General features: G+C 44.6%; 1 protein-coding gene across 2 annotated transcripts in view; it reads right to left on the bottom strand.

The window, feature by feature from the left end:
• Positions 1-5937, bottom strand: part of LOC141052626 (uncharacterized) — a 57757-nt gene extending 51820 nt beyond the window's left edge. For both annotated transcript variants that reach the window (XR_012220868.1, XM_073549839.1), the window contains exon 1: positions 5769-5937. The gene's annotated coding sequence lies outside the window, so the exon portion shown is untranslated. The remainder of the gene's footprint in view (positions 1-5768) is intronic.
• Positions 5938-13010: the final 7073 nt, after the last annotated feature.

Raw genomic sequence — 13010 nt, forward strand, 5'->3', positions numbered from 1 at the left:
TCGTGTTTCGGGACGACCCCGACTTTTCCCTATAATCGGACGATCTTGCTCGACCCGACTTTTGGAAAAGTCGGGTTTCACGAAACGAAACGCGACCCTAAAAAAACAAAAGTCGCTCAACTCTATGTGTTAGTCATTCACAAGCAAGCCTGGGTGAATGAAGGAGCTGAACATGAGTCCTGCGCAGCCCAGCCAGATGGGACGAGTGGCAGCTTGGTGGTCTGCAAGAAGGGCTGGCATGGCGTGGTGGAGTCACAGTTTATGGTGTTTGCAGGAGGTGCTTGCATGGCTTGGTGGAGTGACGACTATGGAGAGAGTTGCACTCAGCATGCGGGACTTGGTTGCTGAGAGCTGGACTCAAGCATGCTGGACTTTTTGGGCAGGAGCTGAACTCATCTTTGGGACTCTGTTACTGGACAGCTGCAACTGGTGGTGGACTCTGTTCCAAGGCTGCACTATGGTGAAGGATCCAGTTATGGTGATGGATCCGGGTGGAGGAGAAGATGCACACAGGTGGTGGGCTCTGTTGCTAGGAGCGTACGCAAGAGAGCAAAGCTAAGTGGTGTTTCCCCTGTTTTGTCATCTTTCCTCATGTGTGTTTTAGTGCAGTGGTGGGATTAGTTTCCGCACTGACCAATTCCCTAGTGAGGGTTTAGGTCAGGACGAGCTAGGGTTTTTATGTTCCTGTTGCGCGCCCGGTGCGGAACCGGCATAGGGAACGTTAGGAGTGCAGGGACACTGGCTCAGGGGAGTTCAGGAGGTCTCCACTTCCCTATTCCCTATTGCAGGGCCCACCATTGTTAATGTTACCCAGGTTTCCCTTATTATTTAAATTCACCTTACTGGAGGCGGGGTTTCCAGACTTGTATATACGTGTAATGTCTAAATTCGCCAGTTGGAGGCGGTGTATCCAGCTGCACATCTTCTTATTTAAATTCGCCCAACTGGAGGCGGTGTTTCCAGGGTCACGTGTGTCTTATGGGTTCGCATTGCGGTACTCGCTGCGTCCAGACACACGTGACCATGACAGTCTAACCCTTGTGCACATTACCGCCTTGTGCTCTGCCTCTCTAGCAGCGGTTTTTCCCGGGTGGCGAAGGCACTTTATTTATTTTTTATTTAGTGTCTTCCGCCACTCCTAACAATTCTCTATCACTTCTGCTGACCCATAGCATTCATCAAATCTCTCCCACACTTTAGGGCTGTGCGAAGATGTTTTACATTAATGTCTCTCAGTCTTTTGGCATGCTTGACTGACTCACTTCCGAGCCACTTTACCAGGAGATCTAACTCCTCACCACAAGAAAGGTCCAGACCATGAATGGCGTTCCGGAACGAGGCTCGCCATGACTGATATTTCTCGGGTTTGTCAGTGAACTTTACAAGTCCCTTTGTAACCAGTTCTTGGCGGGCAAGGAACTTTGCAAGGTCCTTGATGGCTCCGTCAGTGCTGGCACGAGCCGATGTGTGATAGTCATGTCTAGTGTGTGGTGCATCACCATACCTGTAAGACGCTTGTGACTCCGGATAGTCTGTGCAGTACCTTGTTGGTGAAGAAGATGTCTCTTTAAGGCGGGATGAGAGCTGTACCTTCTTTTCATTGGAGCGGTAGCTATGGTCGACATCTCTGTGCTGGACGTCTCCTCGCCTATGGTAGTGAAGCTCAGGTTTGGATCGCTGGTAATCGGCATTGGCTGATCGATATGATGCGCCAGGGCTGTCATCTGCGCTGGAATGTTGACGGACATACTCTGCGACGTATTGCGCTGGATCTTGCTGCTCTAGATCTGGTCCGAGAATGTTGCTGCATCTTTCATAATCAATATCTTTCATAGCTTCCAAATACTCTGCTTTAGATATTGCGGCTGCTGCCTCTTTGTCTGCCGCAAGTCTTTCTAGCTCTGCTTGCAAACGTACAGTTTCCGCTTCTCTCTGCCTGCAAACTTGCAGTTTCGGCTTGCAGCTTCTGCCTCTCTCTCTGCCTGCAGACGTGCAGCTTCCATCTCTCTCACTGCCTGCAAACGGGCAGTTTCTGCATCTTGATCTGCCTGTCTCAGCTTTAGATGCATCTCTCGTTCGGCGAAGGAAGATCTTGCTTTGACTGCCTCAGCCTCGCGCGAGCCACAGCAGCTATCTCTGCTAATGGCGATCTGCTGGAGCTTGCTCATGACCTCGTTTTGAGTGAGGATGTGCTTTTCCGAGACATTGTGCATTTGGCTGAGTACTGCTGAGTATATTGGAGGGAAACAGTCTGTTTATGGTGGGCTTCCGTGTGGCGGGAAAGATGTAGCACTTCTTGGCGGGCTGCAGTTTCATTCTGCGGCTGTATGGTGGCTGATGTGATACCCGTATGCAGAGCAGTGGGTGTTAGCGGTCCCGTACAGTCTATGCAATCACCACGTGCGACCGGTGGTCCTTTACTGAGCCCTGGATTTGTCTCCTGCAGCTGTATGGTGGCTGCTGTAGTACCCGTATGCGGAGCAGTCTGGGTGATAGCGGTCCCTTACAGCCTGAAATCACTATCGCAGGCGTCTAGCATCTGTTTTACTAGGCCCTGGAATTGTCTCCTGCGGCTGTATGGCAGCAGCTGTACTTAGTACCCGTATGCGGAGCAGTCTGGGTGATAGCGGTCCCTTACAGCCTGAATTCACTATTGCAGGTATCTGGCATCTGTTTTACTATTCTGCCTTCAGGCACGCTGACACAATGTGCAATCCAGCATACAGTATAAACCACAGCTCTGTCTTCCAAAATAAGCAGACTGTTCTCTTTAGTCTAACTTGTTTATTTGTGAAGAGTATAGAACATGCGCGGTAAACTACAAGGAATGCAAATAACATGCATAAGTATTGGGCGTATGATCACAGCTAACACAATCACAGAAGTGTACATTGAAATGCAAACATTACATAGGAATACATTAGTCTATGATTACATTTTCTGAGAACTGCAACTTAAGGGTTAATGACATCTCTTGGCTGCTAGACAGTAAATAACACCTCTCTGAATCACTGTATTGCTAGAAAACACTGACTCTCACCAGATATGCTTTAGCCGGGTAGTAACTCAAGCAGAGAAGTTGCAGGAAAAACAAAGGTTAGACAGGAGGACAAAATAACATGCGCATCCTATAAGATCCACAGAAGCAAAATGGCCCTTCTTCATCCCAGAATACATTGCTTCCTTCCCACAAAGCACTGCTATAATGCCATAGTGCATTGCTTATGTTAAAGTCACAGGCTTTATAATGCTATTGAAGACACTGCTATAAATTCAGCCACCACTAGATGGTGCTATAATCAACCCAGCACATAATAAAACATTCCTTGCCCTATTAAGAGGGCAGAACAAGTAGGAAACTCCTTTTGTGAGAAAAGCTATGCCATTACATAAAAAGAATGTTTGGCCATCAAATGGGCAATTGCACACTGACGTAGTACCTGTTAGGCCGAAAGTTTCAGATCATGCTTCCCTGTGATGGATAAGCGAAAGGAAGCGGAAGAATGCCTGGGTGACTAGATGGTTTTTTGGTTTACAGGACTTCAACTTTCATGTGAAGAAAACGCCTGGGAAGCTGCAAGGTAACAGATGCCCTGTCTAGACTTCCTAGTTTAGTGAGTGAAGGAGCCAAAATCCTCAGCTTTGGGTGGGAGGGTGTGATATGTGACAACGTCACTGTCACAGTACTGAAGAGTAGATATGTATCACTGCAGGTGTTAGCTTCAGGAAAACGCACCAGCACACTAAGTGATGAGAGGGATTAATCAGCCATATTTAAGGTTAGGTTGAATGAACAGATGTAGACTGGGTGTGTCTGGAGGTTCAAACGCCAGAGCTGTGTTTTCATAAGGAAGGCTGAACTTTTTTCCCCGAGTGGGCAGATCTCTGCAGCAACACTCATTGTTCCATGCGTATGTTTTGGTTTAACACTTCGCCAGAAAAGGAGTGTTTATTTTTCTATAAAATAGTTCTTATTCTGGAAAAGCGCCAAAACAAAAAAAAACTAATATAAATGAGGTATCACTGTAATCGCACTGACCCAAAGAATAAATCTGCCTTATCAATTTTACCACACATGGAACAGCATAACCCCCCCAAAGAAATTCCTGAATTGCTGTTTTTTGTTCATTCTGTCTGCTAAAAATCAATATAGAAAGCAATCACTACTATAAACTCCATCTGGTGTTTGTTTAGAGATGTCTTTTTCAGAAGTGCACAAAACTGTGGCAGACCGCACTTTGGCAGTGTACAAAACTGTGGCAGACCGTACTTTTATGCAATCCTAAAAAACGGACAGTGTCGGATCACAAGGTCAGACGGCCTCCACAGTGACTCCATCTACCTCACTATAGGGAAGTTTTGTGCACTTCTGAAAAGGACACTGCTAAACAGAAGCCAGACGGATTTCCTAGCAATCCTGCTGCCTCATTATAGTGAATGGATCCCTTGGGAGTTTCACCGACTCACGTCACTCAGAAATTAAGATGGAAATCCCAAAGTAAGTGGTCAGCGCAGAGTGCAGAATGTGATCCCAAACGTTATGTAAAATATTCCCAATAAAAGCTTCAATGCTAGCAAGCACTCACTCAGATCTGTTAACGGAAATATAGGGGGCTTCATCGTTACTGGTAGTACAAAGGCTCAGGAAAACCGAAATAGCTCCTCGTCCCTCAAGAGAAATTCAGCAAATTCTCCGCTCCAAAATCATAACTCCCCCTCCATTCTGAGCCCCACAGTGTACCTAAACCAAATAATGCGCCTATGTTTGGCATTCCTGAAGCGATGAGAGCCCGCCTAACCTACAGGTGCTTGCCTCAAGAAGCACAGGCTGGGCATAACATACTGGTTACCGCATTGTATTTACAACTACAGCGTACTGGTCACTACAACGGCAGTTTGCAATTTTCACTCGGCAACATTCATTGCTGCTTTTTTCTGGAAAATACCCATGAAGTCCAAAATAAGACTAAAACTGTAGATAAATTCCCCAAGAGGTATAGCTTCCAAAATGGGGTAATGTGAGGGGGGATTCTGCTCTTCTAGCAATTAGTGGCTCTGTATATGGAGTCCTGTAAGCTTTTCTAGGCACATCTACGCTCAAGGAGGCAAATAGTGTTCGGTTCCTCCCGAGTCTCTCTGTATGGCTAAGTAGTACTATAAGCCACATATGGGGTATTGGCACGTTCAGTAGAACTTGTTGGACAAATTTTGGTGCCATTTTTACCTACTTGTGTGAAAACGTGAAATCTGGGGCCAAAATAAAATTTGGTGGTAAAAATGTAATTTATTCTTTCTTCACCGCTCAACGGTATAAAATTTAGTGGGGCTTAAGTGGTGTCAATTTGGTCACTGCCCCCTAGATGAATTCATTAAGGAGTGTAGTTTGCAAAATGAGTTTGCTATAGGGGATTTCTGTCCTGGCACCTCAGGAGCTCTGCCACTGTGACATGGCACCCTCAAATCATTCCAGCAAAATCTGAACTCCAATTTGGTGCCTCTTCCCTTCTGAGCTTTGCACTGTGCCTCAAAAATAGTGGGATCCAAATATTGCTCTGTCCTTCCCAAGTCTCTCCATATGGCTAATAAGTACTGTACAGTCAGAATGCGGCAACCACCAACCAACCCCCCACAGAAAATCCCCCTCTCCCTCCACTCCCCAAAACCCAACTAAATAACTCACAAATACAATAAATTGATGGGTAAGGTCAGTCACAGCTTTATTTTTTTAACCAAATATAAGTAACAATAGTAAAAGCGAGGCACCTTACCTTTACAAAAGACCAGTAGCCAAATGCCCTGCAAAACTACGGGCAAGTCAGCCTACATAGCTGCAACATTCCAGTGGTTCTTTCATTGAAAACAGCCGCTGTGACTTCAATTCTGAAATAAAACAAAGATAAATTAACATGACAAAGGGGAGGGAGGGCAGGACAAGCTCCCCTGGGACCGAAAGGACACAATGTGGAATTTCACTGTTTAAGCACATCAGAGGCTCTCCAAATGTGACTTGGTGTTTGCTAATTGTTCCAGCAAATTTTGCATTCAGAAAGTCAAATAGCTCTCCTTCCCTTCTGAGCTTTGCCGTTTGCCCAAACAGGGATTTTCTTCCTCCTATTAGACATTGTCATGCCCAGAAGAAATTATACAACAAATTTTTTGGTCCATTTTTATCTGTCACCTTTGTCAAAATAAAAAAAATTTGATCTGAAGTACATTTTTTTGTGAAAAAAAGTTTAAATGTTCAAGTTTTTTTTTCCCAATTCCCATAAATTCCTGTGAAGCACCTGAAGGGTTAATAAACTTTATTTTGTAAATTTTGTTGGAAAAATGAAAAATCGCTGGTTAAATTTTACCCTTATAAGGCTAGTTTCACACTTGCTTTTTTTTGCAGCGCGTTTTTCCCGCAAAAAAACGCATTGAAAAAACGCATACAAAAGCATACAACTGCTGCGTTTTTTTCAAGCATTTTTATGAGCATGCATGAAAAAAACGCAGCGTTTTTATGCGTTTGTATGCGTTTTTAGTGCGTTTTTACCGCGTTTGCGTTTTTTTCCAACATTAGGTGGCCCCTCACACTAACCCAAACCATGACTTTACTAACCCTAACCCTGACCCTAACCCTAACCCTGACCCTGACCCTAACCCTAACCCTGACCCTAACCCTTAACCAAATCATACTTAACCCTAACCCAAACCCTAAACCCTAACTAACCCTAACCCTGACCCTAACCCTAACCCTGACCCTAACCCTAACCCTGACCCTAACCCTTAACAAAACCATACTTAACCCTAACCCTGACCCTAACCCTAACCCTGACCATAAGCCTAACCCTAACCCTGACCCTAACCCTAACCCTAACCCTGACCCTAACCCTTAACCAAACCATACTTAACCCTAATCCTGACCCTAACCCTGACCCTAACCCTTAACAAAACCATACTTAACCCTAACCCTGACCCTAACCCTAACCCTGACCCTAACCCTAACCCTGACCCTAACCCTAACCCTGACCCTAACCCTTAACCAAACCATACTTAACCCTAATCCTGACCCTAACCCTGACCCTAACCCTTAACAAAACCATACTTAACCCTAACCCTGACCCTAACCCTGACCCTAACCCTAACCCTGACCCTAACCCTTAACCAAACCATACTTAACCCTAATCCTGACCCTAACCCTGACCCTAACCCTTAACAAAACCATACTTAACCCTAACCCTAACCCTGACCCTAACCCTTAACCAAACCATACTTAACCCTAATCCTGACCCTAACCCTGACCCTAACCCTTAACCAAACCATACTTAACCCTAACCCTGACCCAAACCCCAACCCTGACCCTGACCCTAACCCTAACCCTAAACCCCTTAACTAACCCTAACTCTAACCCAAACCCCTAAATTCCATGGTTAAAAAAAAAAAACGCATATGCAAAAAAACGCATACATGAGCATGCCAGTGCGCACATATGCGCATCCATAGGCTATAATGGCCATTTTTAGTGCAAAACGTGCGCATATGTGCGCATGCGCTTTTTTGCAGGGCCAAAAAATGCAACATGCTGCGTCTGGAAAATACAAACGCACACCCCAAAAAAACGCAGCGCATGAAAATCGCATACATGCGCTTACAAGCGCGCAGGTATGCGCACCCATGTTAAATATAGGGGAAAAAACGCATGCGCACATATGCGTTTTTTTCCAGCGCTAAAAAACGCAAATGTGAAACCAGCCTAACTTGCTTAAAAAAATGTTATTTATTATCTATTTTATGTGACATATCTCTGATTTTAAGGGCATGAAAATTCAAATACTGAATAAATTTTACCACTATCATGAAGTACAATATGTCACAAAAAGAATCTCAGAATCAGTGGAATGCATGTAAGCATTCCAGAGTTATTACTTCACAAAGTAAAAATTGTCCTTATCATTAATGTGCTAACTACCTGCAGGGTTAAAGGGGTTAATGGTGTTCTCAATGCCAAAAAATATAGGCAGATCGCTATCCATCATGTAATACCATTCAGGAGCCGTCTGTTCTGCTGCCAATTGATTCTGCTGTAGGGCAATGACTCCAAACATACAGCCAATGTATGGAGAACTATCTCCATCATTAAGAACAAGGAGTCCTAAAAGTAATGAAATGAGCCTGACAGAGCCCTGATTTCAAAATCAAGGTGGTGTGAAATTACATGGAGACAGAAGGATTTGCATAAGCCTACACCAACAGTTCTGTGGCTGGCACTCCAAGATATTTGGAAAATCTTTTTTCAAACTCTGTAGTAGTATACTTAAGTCAATTGGTGCTGTTTTGAAGGCAATCGATGATGATGCAAAAAATAAAATGATTTCTTTTCTTCACTTTTTTAATCAATTAAAATGTAAACTATAAATCTACTTTTGAATATTCTTATTCTGCACAGTACTATGTTACAGGTTTCAAGTAATTCGTAAACCATTTAAAACATTATGATCATGCACTGCCTTAGAGATATGTTTTTCTCCTTTTCTTAATAGTATTACATTCAATAGGAAGCATTTAAATTTGGAGAAAAAAAATGAACACATTCAGAACTTTAACACAGCATTCCTCTGATAGCATAGCACACTCTAGTGGTTATTGTTACCACTGCATGTACACTAAATATTCTCTCCGAATTCAACTATTTCCTATTTAAACTTTAGAACTATAGAAACATTTAGAATAACTCATAGAAAATCTGATTTTTTTTTAGCACTTTCAAGTGTTCTGAGCATCAACATTAGAGAAGAGTTGAGTGATCTGTAGACTTTTGAGTTTGCATCGAATTTCCTGAAATTTGTGGTTTAATAGGAATCTGACATTGAGATTCAATTTGATGTTTGCAAAAAAAAGTCCCTTGCTAGACACCATTTACCACATTGCTGAAGCATCAGAGAGCAGGGAAATGTCATTTTGTGCTGTCGCACTGGCTTCCCCATAATGCTATGCAGCTATGACATCTTACGGATTATCACATCTTGTACAGATCAGCAGTTCCCAGAGGAGCAGCTTCTGGTTTATTCAGCAGAATCATTTCCCTTCTCCAGAGTCAATATGTGGCTAGAGTCACACAATGTATAAGAAATCGGTCTGACTTTGACAGCCGAGAATCGCAGAAGTGTTCTCCGTGTGGTGATCCGTACGTAATCCATTTGCAATCCAAGGAAGCCATTTTCTTGCATCTAGTATCTGTATGGCATCCGTATGCAATGCAATTTTAACATGAGCTTTTACATACAGAAGATCTCTAATAGTACAATTATTCTCCAAAGCATAATATCACCAATATATTGTAGTGCACAATGTTGCATCCACATGTTACTCATATGTAACAAAGCAACTCAATGAATTAGGGTATGCAAAAGAGAAAAGTTGAGCCATTGCTTGAAATGAAATAGATCTACAAATTTTATTTCAATATAATATTAAAAACACAGACAAAGAAAAATGAAATGAAAATGTAATGGAGTAGACAAATAAATATTTAGAGATGCAGGTAGTGATGACAATATAAAACTTTAAACATCCCAAGGAGCACTGTGCAAGCGATCATATTAAAATGGAAGGAGTATCATACCACTGCAAATCTACCAAGACCCGGCCGTCCCTCTAAACTTTCATCTTAAACAAGGAGAAGACTGATCAGCGATGCAGCCAAGAGGCCCGTGATCACTCTGGATGAACTGCAGAGATCTCCAGCTGAGGTGGGACAGTCTGTTCATAGGACAACAATCAGTCATACGCTGCACAAATCTGGCCTTTATGGAAGAGTGGCAAGAAGAAAGCCATTTCTCAAAGATATCCATAAAAAGTGTTGTTTAAAGTTTGCAACAAGCCACCTGGGAGCCATACCAAACATGTGGAAGAAGGTGCTCTGGTCAGATGAAACCAAAATTGAACTTTTTGGCAACAATGCCAAACGATACGTTTGGTGTAAAGGCAACACAGCTCATCACCCTGAACGCCATCCCCACTGTCAAACATGGCGGTGGCAGCATCATGGTTTGGGCCTGCTTTTCTTCAGCAGGGACAGGGAAGATGGTTAAAATTGATGGGAAGATGGATGGAGTCAAATACAGGACCATTCTGGAAGAAAACCTGTTGGAGTCTGCAAAAGATCTGAGACTGGGACGGAGATTTGTCTTCCAACAAGACAATGATCCCAAACATAAAGCAAAATCTACAATGGAATGGTTCACAAATAAACGTATCCAGGTGTTAGAATGGCCAAGTCAAAGTCCAGACCTGAATCCAATAGAGAATCTGTGGAAAGAGCTGAAAACTGCTGTTCACAAACGATATCCATAAAATCTCACTGAGCTCGAGCTATTTGCCAAGGAAGAATGGGCAAGAATTTCAGTCTCTCGATGTACAAAACTGATAGAGACATGCCCCAAACGACTTGTAGCTGTAATCGCAGCAAAAGGTGGCGCAACAAAGTATTAAGTTAAAGGGGTTGAATAATATTGCACGCCCCACTTTTCAGTTTTGACTTTCCACAAAAAGCTCCAGGGGGACGAATACTTTCGCAATGCACTGTATATACACATATACTGTTATGTTATAGGATATGGTTAATGTCCTGTTCTCGCAGGGTTAACTTTTGCTGGCCTCCCTTTGAATCTGGGAGGGGTATTTATACCTACTCCAGACTAGGATTCCCTGTCAGCGATACTGTTGTTCTGGCTGTGTGTCTGACCCCTGGTGTGCGTATATACTGCATTGCTTGTTTGCTTCCCGTGTATGACCCAGTCTGTCCCCTCACTCTGTTCTCTGTCTCACGTTTTGATACTATTGTCTTCTCCGGTTCTGACCTCCTGGCTTGGCTATTGTTATTCCATTACCATTTGCCCCTATTGTACCGTCTATTGCCCGTTCTGGTTTACTGATCTATTGCTTCGTCCTGAATATCCGTTCTGTCTAATCCTTTGGTACTGTCGTGCTATCTCGTGCTTTGACCCTGGCCTGATCTGGTTTATGTCTCTGTCTATGCCCCTTGGTAACATTGTCCCGTATTTACACTTTTAGGAGTTTTCCTCAGCTCCTAGCTCTCTGGAGTTTAAACCACGCCCTCAGCAGTCACGTGCTTTAGGTCCTGTTAGTCTGGATCATGCATCATCACCACTGCTACCCTGCTCCACAGGTATCTTTGCGCACAGTTTTTGTACTCAGGACACATGCACTGGCTGAGTGAGCAAGTGCAGTGCAGTGTTCCTGACATTATAGCTGACCTTTTCAGTTTTAGGGGAAAAAAAAGGTCTTATCCTCATGGATCCATTGCAAGCTTTGGCTGATCAGGTCAAGCACCTGACTCAAATGTTCCATAAGCTCAATGTGGAATAGCGCACGATGGCCCATACCCAGCAACAGTTGGTGGATACTGTGCAGGGGGCTGTCACTGCAGGGGCTCCGAGTTCTGGGGGTGGAGATGTATCATTAGCGTCCCCCGAATCTCCAGTCAAATTGCCAGACTTTCTCAGGGGATAAAAGGGAGTTCAGGTCCTTCAGAGAAGGATGCAAGCTTTTTTTTATCCCTAAGGCCCCGCTCCTCCAGGGATGAGTTCTAGAGGGCGGGGGTCGTCATTTCCCTACTTCAGGGGGCTCCACAGGCATGGGCGTTCTCTCTCTCTCTTCTTCTGCTCCTGAACGTATGTCTGTGAACCTGTTCTTTGAGGCTCTGGGGCACACCTATGATGATCCTGATAGAGTGCGTCTGGCAGAGGATATGGTGATGAGTGTGACACAGGGGAGGAACACTGCTGAATGGTTCTGCTCAGAGTTTAGACGTTGGGCCACCAAAGTACCCTGGAATGATGCCGCCCTGGGGGGTTGTTCCGCAGGGGCCTGTCTGACCGCCTGCAGGATGCTCTGGCATTACATCCTCCTCCTGATACCCTGGAGGACGCCATGATGCAGGCGGTCCGTATGGACCGGAGACTGTTGTATCTGAGCCCATGGAGATTGGGTCAGTCTCAGTTAAGGAGAAAGAGAGAAGGCACCGTAGAGACAACCTACTATGCTTTTACTGTGGAGCCTATGGACATTGTAAAAGAAATTGCCCCTCCTGCCCTTCAGCGAAACCATCAGAGAAATGACTGAGTCTGAGCAACAATCGGGGAGGTTGTCCAGACTCCCAGGTACATTTTTTCTCACATATAAAGATGGTGCTTCAGGTTGAATTGGAACTTGCTGGCGGTCCTGTTATGACCACTGCCTTTGTTGACTGTGGTTCCTCCATTAATCTGATTGATGCCCAAGTTGTGACTCTTAATAAGATAGGGACAGTCAGGTTGAAAGAACCTGTTAAAATTGTGGCTGTGGATTCATCCCCCCTTACCCGGGATGGAATTTGTTTTATGTCTGAAACTTTTTCTATGAAAGTGGGTTCCACTCACGTGGAAAAGTTAAGTTGTTTCATTATGAATAATCTGCCAGCAGGACTGGTATTGGGGATGCCCTGGCTGCAATGCCACAATCCTCTCATTTATTGGGTGAAGGGGTAGATCACCAGATGGGGATGTAATGATAATGGTCTGTGTTGTTGTTAGACATTGGGTTCCTGTCGCTGCACAGCAGGAATCCCGAGCCTTGCAGTCTCCCATTCCTCTCCGGCCGCAGAGGAGGCTGCTCAGCAGACTCGCCAATCCTAGCGCTCTGCTCAGACCAGCTCTGTGAGTTTGGCTGCTGCTGCCACCTCTGGTCCAGCTATAGCCACGCATGCTGGTCAGCAGCGAGCTACTCCAGGGACTAAGTCCTCCTTTCGGTCAACTGAGCATGCCTGTGGGACGATCTCATTGGAGATCGGAGGTCACATGCTCAGGTCCTTCTCCAGCCCGGATTGGACCTTCAGGAAGGTCACGAAGGTCCCGGAGGGACGCTGCTATAAAAGGTTCGCATGGCCGCTCGGCCATGTGCTAATATAGATAAAGATTTAGACCATGTGGAGTGAGTGTTATATGCATGTATGTATGTCTCTGGTGAAT

The sequence above is a fragment of the Dendrobates tinctorius genome, unplaced genomic scaffold (assembly GCF_039654945.1).
Source record: "Dendrobates tinctorius isolate UK_male_01 unplaced genomic scaffold, ASM3965494v1 ptg000162l, whole genome shotgun sequence".
Taxonomy (NCBI): domain Eukaryota; kingdom Metazoa; phylum Chordata; class Amphibia; order Anura; family Dendrobatidae; genus Dendrobates; species Dendrobates tinctorius.